This window comes from Bactrocera tryoni, chromosome 2, assembly GCF_016617805.1.
Source record: "Bactrocera tryoni isolate S06 chromosome 2, CSIRO_BtryS06_freeze2, whole genome shotgun sequence".
Lineage (NCBI taxonomy): Eukaryota > Metazoa > Arthropoda > Insecta > Diptera > Tephritidae > Bactrocera > Bactrocera tryoni.
The window spans coordinates 37,490,268-37,501,200 of NC_052500.1; the positions used below are offsets into that span (position 1 = coordinate 37,490,268).

Genomic DNA, 10,933 nt, shown 5'->3' on the forward strand with positions numbered 1-10,933 from the left:
TCAAAAATGGAATAAATCGGATAATAACACCGCCCACCTCCCATACAAAGGTTATGTTGAAAATCACTAAAAGTGCGTTAACGGACTAACAAAAAACGTCAGAAACACTAAATTTTACCGAAGAAATTGCAGAAGGAAGCTGCATCCAGGCTTTTTTTTAAAATTGAAAATGGGTGTGGCCTCGCCCACTTATGGACCAAAAACCATATCTCAGGAACTACTCCACCGATTTCAATGAAATTCGGTATATAATATTTTCTTAACACCCTGATGACATGTACGAAATATGGGTGAAATCGGTTCACAACCACGCCTTCTTCCAATATAACGCTATTTTGAATTCCATCTGATGCCTTCTCTGTATAATATATAGTACATTAGGAACCAATGATGATAGCGGAATAAAACTTTACAAAAATACGGTATTTGAAAAATATGTAAATGACGTATAATGAAATCTCGATTATCACTTTATCATGCGAGAGTATAAAATGTTCGGTGACACCCGAACTTAGCCCTTCCTTACTTGTTATTTATAGTGGTGTGATGAAGAGGACAGTGCGTAATACTTTACAGTATGTAAAAAATCGGTCATACTCGTAACGTAGTAGTTGTAAAATCTTAACGGAAATAAAAACACGTTTAAAAGTATGTGTACATAAGTAGTATGTGCGTAGGTTGCTTTTATATTACGGTATTCGGCAATCCTATTATTGTAATCCAGCAAATCACGATTTAATCGTAAAGTTTGGCATCTTTAATGTTATGTGTTGTTTACAGGAACTCAAAATATTCATCTGGGTAAAAAATGGAATTAAATCTCGAACATTTTCGCGATTAAATTTTTGGAGATTACGCTTCATCAAGGACCAGTATTTATCGATGGAGGTCGTCGATCACTCCAAGATGAATTTCGTGAAGGTCGTCCATGATCGTCATGTGATATATCGTGAGATTGAGACAACTATAGGTATTAGTGGGTCTAGCGAAGCATGAAGTGAAAAAGCGAGAGATGTTGCAGTGAAAAAACCCAGAACATGTGGTCGTCAGAATCATCGAAACAATCACCCACATCGAAGCTCAGAAGATACTCTGTGTACATTCCACTAATTGACACGGTCATGCAAGATTTAAAAACGCGGTTTTCCGATAAAGTTCTTAAAAGTTGAGAGAGCTGTTACCAAATTTTATCAAATCTTAGAAGAAAAAAATATAACTGTACTCATTGACTCATTGAACGCCTAGTTAAACGTTTTGGGAAAAACTTGCCAGGAAACAAAGAACTGCAAAAATCGGAATGGAAGATGCAAATAACTACGAGAACGTGCTTTCTGCTTTAGAAACTCTCAGCTATATCCGACGATTTATACTCTTCTTAACGTACTTTGCATACGTACAACATAAACTACAACATAGCCGTGGAACCAGAAGAAGTAAAAGATAGATTTAATAAAATAAGCAAAAACAATATTGATTTTATGCTGTAAAATAAATGTTGAAATATGTATCAAAAATAAAATTAGAGTCTACAATTACACATTTCTCAAATCAAAAACAAAATTATATAGTCAGAAATCTTGAAGACCAACCGCCGCAGACGGATTACTCTTGCCAATGAGACTTCTCTCACATCGACGTAAACAACTGTATTTCTGAGCACCCAAAACATCGATTTGATGAGTTATCCACCGTCCACTTGCCACCGAATGACTTCTTTTTTATTCCCCATACGTAAAGAATAAACCAAGAGGTCTGGGTTTTTCGACTTCTGAAGAGGTGATTAATGCGTTAGGAACAAATGTTTTGGATACAGTTCAATCAGAGTGGTAAAAGTGCTTCGACAATTGATTGAAATGCATGCATAAGTGTGTAAGGCAGATCTTAATTGATAATATTTTAAAAAATATTAAAGCGATTTTCGATGGCTTATATTTATTTTTGCTCTCGAAACTCGAAATCTAAAAGCAACCTACGTATGACTAATGATTTCTGGCAAAAAGCAGTGACTAACTTCTTATATTCAGGTAAAAAACCCAAACGCGTCATATGAGCATCAGAGTTTCTACGAAATCACTGCAAGCACAGTTGCCAATGCCTGCGATTGTGTATGTGTAAAAAGATTTCAGAGGAAATTGAAATGTATAAAGTATTTTTTGCCCATTTCAAAAGTTTCACATTGTACGGAATGGCGAAATATTTGACGATTCACGTTTGCTTCGAAATGCGCGGAAACTATCGCATGCATGTAAAACATCAAATAAGGGGTCAAAACTTCCTTCTAATAAACAAGTTTAAGTAGTGTTATACTGCAAAACTAAAATGAAAATCTCAATATTCGCGAATGCATTATATATTGACGATTAGCTAGTAATACTTCAAAATATTTTCCTAATAGAGTAAAGAAGCACAAGTGACAGCGATAAGAGTTTGCCAGGAACTTGGGCAATATGTTTTATATTCCCTACGCCGCAACAGCGACTTGGATTATAGCACTTCTGAGCCCTCAACTGAAAATAACCAACAGTAATAAGGCGACACTGCTTTAATTTGCTTGTTAATCGTGATACCCTTCTGAGCACTGGCTTCAAAGTATTTTGGCTGTAAAATCATTGTCTTTTGTCAGGATTCGTGCCTAAGCAAGCCAATGAAGACATATGAAAAACTCGATACAAGGGTCTTGAAAGTTGCTTCTCAAAAATTAAGCCACTATTTCTGCTATTTGACCGATCAGAAATCTGCATTATTATTTTTTGATCATGGAGGAACACAGGAAGATTTTGGGTATATTATTTACTAAATAAATGAGTTCGTATTTCTAACAATTTTCTCCATTTACCATTACATTAACATTTAAAATAATAGGACTGAGTCGATTCAAAAAATTTGTTGAACCTATCGTTACAATTCTTTAAAAACTTTCAAAATAGGCTCCTTCTGCGTCCATGCAGCGCTGCCAGAGCGATTTCCATGCATTGAAGCCGTCACGGAAGGCATTCTCCGGAATAGCCTTGAGAGCTGAGGTTCATGCTACTAGGATCCCCTCTGTCGTCTCAAAATGCTTGCCTTTCATCGGCCTTTTCAGGCAAAGAAACAAAAAACGTGTGGGAGCGCCACATCTGGGCTGTAGGGCGGCTGCGGAAGCGTTGGGATGCTGGCCTGTTCACAAGAAAGGTGGGGTGAGGCGCGTTGTCGTGGTGAAACTTCCAACCAGCTGCGATGTCTGGTCGGACGCGTTTGACCCTTCGTTTGAGGACTTCATAGTAAACTTGGCATTGACGCTTTGCCCAGGAGGAACAAATTCATGGTGGGCGACGCCTTTGATGTCAAAAAAGACAATGAGCATCGTTTTCACTTTGGATTTGCTCATTCACCGACCTCTTCCCGACCCTCCAAAAAGGCCTGGTGCCACCAAAACACAGCACTTATTGCTAAAGCAACATCTGGGTAAGACTGATCGATCATATCAAACGTCTCTGTCGCACGGTATGAAATTTTTTTTTTTTGTTTATTTTTTTTTGAAATTTGACAAAATGGCGGCGGTTTGAAAAAAAGTATCGATTTTGGCCCTTTCTTTCCACAGTTTTTCGTAAAAAAAATTGAAAGATTTCAAATAAACCTAAAAAGCTTCCATAGAGCGATAGCAAATGACGTTAAAAATGGTATCTCTAAATTGGAACTTGATATTTTCAAAACTCTTCTTTTGAGAGTGGAAACCGTTTTGAAAAACACCATTCTGAGAAGAACGCGTTTAAAGATTGGAGACGCTAAGTTCACCCCTCTATTGCCTTGCTACAAGAAACGCTGTAGCGACCGTAATAATTTGAATTTCGATTGAAAATTTGAGAGAATGTTTATAACAGGGTATACTATCCGATAACAAAAAAAAAATCGATTATTGTAAAATTTCACATTGCCAAGATCCCTTAATGACAAAAATAGCTGTACGTGATGGAAAATTTTTGACCTCAAATACCCCACACACCTCTTAGCATATCAGTCGCATATTTTTCTTCAGATTTCTTAAGTAGTGCAAGTGCTTAAGCTATTAATCTCTAGCAACTTCTACCTCAGTAATCACGACACTACTAAATGTTTTTGCACACTCATTTAATATATACATACATATATCAATTTCCGTTCATATTTTCTATTGGATATTGCAATATTTTTAACTTTTTACTACGCTAATTGGTTATTTCAAATGTTTTTGCTAATCTTAGTAAAATATATTTATATTTTTACCCTAATGTAATTACGCGACAAACGTGTGTAGTTGGCGAAAACATTACCAACCCCTTTTAAGATTGTTTATTTAGTGTGGATGAAAAATGGGTAGGGGACGCTAGAAGCAATAATTACTGCTAGAAAGATGTGTGCGCTACATTCCATCAAACTTGTTGTATAATTGTTGCGCTAATTAATATATTTTTTCGCGTTTCCCGCTTGGAAAAGCTTTTCAAATTGTTGTGCTTACATACTTTTAAATTTTGTGAAAAGAAAAATAAAATGAATTAGATCTTAAGACTGAATTTCAGAAAAAAATATGTTTTGAAATTATAGGCCAATTCTATTATTTTATGTAAATTTTAGTATAGGAAGCCCAAAATGTGCAAACTATGACATAAATAGTTTTCCAAAATTAAGGAAAATATGTTGAGACACTTTGCTGCTACAAGGGATAAAAATAGTTATCCAATAAAGCATAAATTGCAACTAAACAAAATTATAATAATAGTCTGAAAGCTTTTTTGAATATTCTTTACACGAGCACGTTAAATAATATTTTTAGTACATATATGGGAAGCTCAACCACTAGTATTCGTATTATTAATTCGGTATATTTAGTAAACTTCTCCTGAACCTCCTAACGCTCTGATGCAATAGTGTTTTTAGTTCGTAGAACGCATATCAGTTAATTGGATTTACGCGGTTATAACCGAGTTAACCACAACGCGCCAATCGTTTCTTCTTTTAGCAATTTGGCGCCAATTTCAGACACCAAGTGCAACCAGATCCTTCTCCACCTGATCTCTCCAACGGAGTGGAGGTCTTCCTCTAGTTCCATCGGCAGGTACTGCTGCGAATAATTTGAGAGGTGGAACGTTTTCATCCTTACGGACAACATGTCCATCGAAAGCGATATCTAGCAAATAACTGTTAACCAATATCATAATAATATTAATACTGTTCAACATATATATATGTGTGTACTATATGTATATTGGGTTATATAGACCATATTCTATTATAGGGATAATTGTAAAATGTTTTTAACGCTTACACAGAAACAAGAATAAACGGTAGATCGGTTCGCTTGAATGACAGCTATAATCTAAAATGGTAAAATGGTTCTTCCAACTCAAATAAAAAAGTTTTCTACACAAGGACTAGAGTTGGATCGGTCAATTTGTATGACATCTATAGGTTATATCGCCGGTACCGACCAATAAGCAGCTTATTGATCAGAAGATGGCTTGATGTGTAAAATTTCAGATCAATATCTCAAAACATAGGGACTAGTTCAACATTCAGACTTGGCTACATCTACTCGTCACGCTAATCATTTATATTTACTTTATAGAGTCTCTGACATTTCCTTTTGGATGTTATAAACCTTATAGCAAACTTCATATACTTTATCCACATCAAGCAAGAGCCTAAACAGCTACTTGGAGATTTTTATATTTTATAACACTCACGACAAACATAGAGGAAACCATCGCTACCAAAGTTTACTAAAATCAAGCTGATTTGGCAACAATAACACCTTATAAGATATTGGAAGTCAAAGAAAAAAGAAAACCACAAAACAGAATTGTCTACGTTAACGCCAACTATAGCGCGATTACTTAATACAAGTTTTGTATAAAAAAAAAAAAAGATTTGCACATTCATATATGACATGACAATGACCAAACGGGGGTTCAAATGAACTCCAATCATAAAAAGCAATTGTGTACAAATAGATGGGCGAACAGGTGGCACAAAGAATGAGGTAAGTAACTGCTATTGAACAACACCTAACGTCACTCAAGCAGACCAAATGTTAAGGTGAAGATTTGCGAGAAAATAAAAGAAAAATACTGCACTGTGCGATGGCTCGACGGGTAGATTTCGAGTTCTATAAATTTCGTTCATATCACACACACACACATAAGTGAAGTGCAAACATTTGCTGCTATATAAGTAGGTTTACAGTACCCCTGTTAAATTGGTGCTGGATCATCCGAAATAAAAAAATTAAGGTTCATTCGATAGATTTTAGTTTTCCCTAGGAAACGCCGAAATGAAAAAGTATTGTTAAAAATTTCAAAAGAATAGATATAGTAGTTTTGATTTTTGACAATTAAAAGCGACAATGCGTCGCTAATATTATTTAAGAAAACGTTGGGTAGGTCTGCTCTTTGATACACTTAATGTACATATCTCCTAAGCCACTAAAGTTACAAGATAAATTCGCCTAGAGCAAATATTTAAGAACTTCTACCTACAGTGTGAAAACCGATGAAATCGGATGATGAGCCCGCCCACTCGCCATACATATAACGGTCCGGTTAAAAACTACCAAAAGCGCGATAAATTAATAACTAAATATGCCAGAAACATCAAATTCTGCAACCAAAATGGTACGAGAAGGCCGGGGTAAAAATTGGGCCATGTGACGTAGCACAATTTCATTTTCCTAATAGCTAAAAATTGCCCAAATCTATCCAAAACTGTTTAAGTCTCTATGTACCCCAATATCTACAGTTCACTTTTAACCGAAGATAACGGTCAATGTGCGAGATCCATAAATGAAATTAGAAGCATCCCCATGTACGATATAAAGATTTTTAAACTTCCAGTTGACTTTATACTACATACAAGTATATCGGCCAACATGTGAATTATTTCAATGAGAAAGAGAGAACGTGTTTTACTCATAACAATATATCTTTGTGCCCAAAATGTATAAAATTGGGTCGAAAACTTGACTTAGCCCTCATAGAACTAATATCAGGATTTTCGAACATCCGGCTGTCTTTATACATATCATATGTATATATGTAGTTGCTTGGATTCCGATGCTTTGGAGTATAAAATGTTCGGTAGAACTCTAACTTAACCCCTCCTAACCTGTTTGCCATATCAATGTTATTTCTTTAAATATAGCGACTTCACTTTGTCTCAAAGATATATACATAGGTATATCTATTGAATTTATTTGTTCTAGTTTTGTTTCTCATGTAAAGTTATTTAGTTTTTGGGTATGAAGATATCTAATAATTTTGTAACAGTATTGCTATCGTTACCGTTATTGATTATCCAAGCCAAAAACACGGTGAATGAATGAAAAATGTGGAATGCTATTAAAAACCATTACATATCGACTTACAAATTTATTTCGGGTGTTTCTCATTTAGATTATTCTATGTATTCTGCGTGTAGACCCACACGAATTAGGAAATATCAAATCCCAATAAATATACATATGTGACCTGGTCTACGAAAAGGGGGCTTAGGTGTCAAAAAAAAGGAGAACAATTAATGAGATAACGAGAAACTGACGATTACTTTTAACAGCTTTTCCCAGAAAACTAGTTTTCGCACCTAAGATCCCTTTTCGTAGACCAGGTCACATATATATACATATATGTATATAGTACGTATAGCACGTACTCAATGAGTCACTATTGCATGTCGAAAAAATTACTGTCTAGTGCGGTTTATGGGCCGGTGGTACACTGGGACGTACCTTTTAAGTGATGATCCAGACCGGCACGTTACTGTGAATGGGAATCGCTACCGCCCAATGACAACTTTATTGAAAACCAAGTTTGGCAATTGCAGCAGTAACGGCAGATTTGTGCTTGAAAACCGTCTACATAAACACCTTTCCGCCCTTCGCTAATTATAACAACATATAACCTAAATAATAATAAAATACCTCTGAGAAAAACTGAGGCAACTGTTTTAGTACGACAGATGACAACAAGTAACTGCTGCATAAAAGGGAAAATATCTTCTACTTCCATTTCAATCCGTGGCACTGGAGGGCGATTTCGGGTGATGGATAACAGTAATAAAAGCAGCCCAGTGAGAAAACATAAATTTTTTTGGTGTTAGTTGTTTTATAGCCGGAAAGTTATGGTATGCAAAAAGTATGAGTTTATGCAAATTACATTTGTTTGTTTATGTTGTCCATAAATTTGTATGAAATAGTGACAACAGTTCATATATACATATAAATTTAATCATAAAAACAAACGGGTTAAAACAAAAAGTTAAACCCAAATTGTACACTTTCTGCTTTGCCACCCATTGGTCCTTGCTTTTTTAATTCAGCTTTGTTTGCGAATGCTTGCCCAAAAACTTCCGATGCCAACATGGGTGTTGTTTTTCTTTGCATTCGCGTTGTGGTCATTGCTATTATTATTGCAATTTCGCAGTTCTATCTATTTGGCTTCCTTAGTTGTTTTATTATAAAATATATCAAAAAAAGTTGTTTGTTTTTGTTATAAAATTATAAACATATAAATTCTATTTTTGGAGACCTTCACAAACTAGCAAAAAGTGAATTCTTGGATTCTAACCACAAGCGAAACTAACGAACTAACATTATAAACTAAAAATTTCAGAACTAAATACAGTTCCATTTAAGTGTAATATACGATGATGCAATAACCTTTGTTATTTCTAAACCTCAAAGATGAATTTGGTCTAACATCTATTTTTCCATTGAAAATCAGAAACGTTTAGGAGCAAATAAATACATATGCATGTGTGTTTATAAACATAGTTATATTCAAAAGTATGTGTATTATCTAATAAATTTGAAATTCGTCGTGTTGGAATCAAAGAGAAAGTAGGTGATCTCAACATTTTCGTCCATCTGAAGGCACTGAAAGCTATGTCAGCCGAGGTTTGTAACAGGATTATACTATATGTTGTAGTATGTTACAAATCTTTATGTTTTAAAATATATTTTCAGTCCGGATCATATTCAAGCATCATTTTTCTAATTTTTAAGTACATATAAACGAACATGCATGACTGTCATCTCATGTCATAATTAGGGGAATAAAAATTAAAATTCACAGCTGCAGGGAAAATATATGTATGTATACTTACGTATCTTTTGCGTCCTTTATGCTTCCCGATTTAAAAGTCTCGAAATAATTTTATTTTGATATCGTCAACAGAAAGAAAATTAAACAGTTGAACTCAGTTCACAGCCTAGATTAAATTTTTGCAGCACAATTTTTTTATCATTTGCCACGCAAAAGACAACATAAATTAATTTTTATTACCCAGTTTGCACGTTTTTGCAATTCGAATACGAAAATCAATGAAAGAAATTTATTTTTGCTTTCCTTTTTCACACATATTTAAGTTATATACTGACTTTTTATAAGGAAATGCTTAACTGTGTTAATTTAATTGAGTGAGGAATTATATATTGGACTTACAATATTTAATATTTTTCATATACCTTTTAATCACCGGTAAAGGTTATTAGCCTGCAGGTTTCGCAAATTTTATTGATTAGCTTTGAAATCGTGCATTGCTCAGTATGTTTTAATTTATGCTACCGTCGTACATTTTTAAGCAAGAATGCGTTATTTTCTTTTTTTAATTAAGTAAAACTTATTATTTTTGGTTGACAGAGGTTCTCCTAAATTCGCAATATTTACTTTTACAGCAATATTTCTGGTTTACATGTGTATTGTTTTAGTATCAAACCCTTAAAGTAGAACAGGGTAAAACTTATTTCCTTATTTATTTATATATTTTGGTAAACATATTTAAAATTATATTTATTTGTTTTATACAAAACATGAACTAAATTTTTGACTTCGCTTTTGTTACGGCAAGCCGAAAAACGGATAAACTTAAGCGCTTGAAATCTCGCATCAAACTAACTTTGAAATGCCAACAAATTAAGGTAAGCGAACACACGAGCATGTTCGCCAGCAACTAAAGTCAACGTCACATATGTACATACAAATATACTAGTGTACAATCAAATCAACATACTAATGGAAAAGTAGTGTGTATAACAAGTAAATGGCCCCAGTGAAGCGGTAACTGATGAGCGCCAATGCTCTGCGCACCTGTACGAGTATCTTGCGAGTGAGCGCGAATACAAATCTGAGCTCACCAAGAGCGTTGAGCTCTGAGCTCAAGCAAACCTGAGTTAATATGGGTTACTATCTGGTATATAGATACAAAGGTACACATGTATAATGAGTGGAGAGGTTACACCGCAGTGAAGTGGTTTACAATAACTAATATGTACAATAATAAAAGGGGAAGTTAAGCCTCGCGCGCTTGACAAGTTCAAGTCTCAATGTCTCAGCGTGCGCAATTATGTTGCGAATGTACGGCACTTGGAAAATAAAACTTAAAGAGCCAATGCAACCAGCAACAAATACAGCAAAAAGAGCTTATATCTACAAAGCTGCTAAAAATGAGCGAACAGTGACGGATCAAAAGCGATTGCGACTACGCCCGCTTAAACCAGGTGCTGCTGCTCTGGCCGGTTTTATCACGCAGTGCTGGTTGTTAGCATTGCAATAATTGCGACTCGCAACCTCAACATCAAACAGAGCTTGGATATTTGCTGTTCGTTTGCTTTGCCACTACTGTTTGTCGAAGACTGTGAGCATATGCTATTTATGTAGCTATATATGTATGTATATGCACATATGTATGTAAGTACTATATTATGCCATATTTTGTAGATAGGCAATTCCATGGTACCCTTACCATCGTCGCTTGGTTACAAAAAATCAACAAACGTTTTTTCACTTTCAATATTTACTGTTTTCTGAAATGCGCTGGCTTATGCCTTTACCTGCATTAGTTTCACTATCTTTATTTTCTTCTTTCTCTACAATTACTTACCAAACATACAAATCCAACAACGTACCAGCCATATACGAAGCTCACC

The 10,933-nt window shown here is 34.9% G+C and overlaps 1 protein-coding gene across 7 annotated transcripts in view; it reads right to left on the reverse strand.

Annotated features, from left to right (window-relative positions):
* LOC120767459 (probable secreted beta-glucosidase adg3) overlaps positions 1 to 9,880 on the reverse strand; it is a 147,517-nt gene extending 137,637 nt beyond the window's left edge. The window contains exons 1-2 of one of the 7 annotated variants that reach the window (XM_040093538.1): positions 9,473 to 9,880; positions 9,112 to 9,216 (exon numbers count right to left, since the gene is read on the reverse strand). The gene's annotated coding sequence lies outside the window, so the exon portion shown is untranslated. Of the gene's footprint in view, positions 1 to 9,111 lie in introns of all 7 variants that reach the window. The other 6 variants (XM_040093537.1, XM_040093536.1, XM_040093539.1 and 3 more) reach the window with 6 other exon arrangements.
* Between the last annotated feature and the right edge of the window lie 1,053 nt (positions 9,881 to 10,933).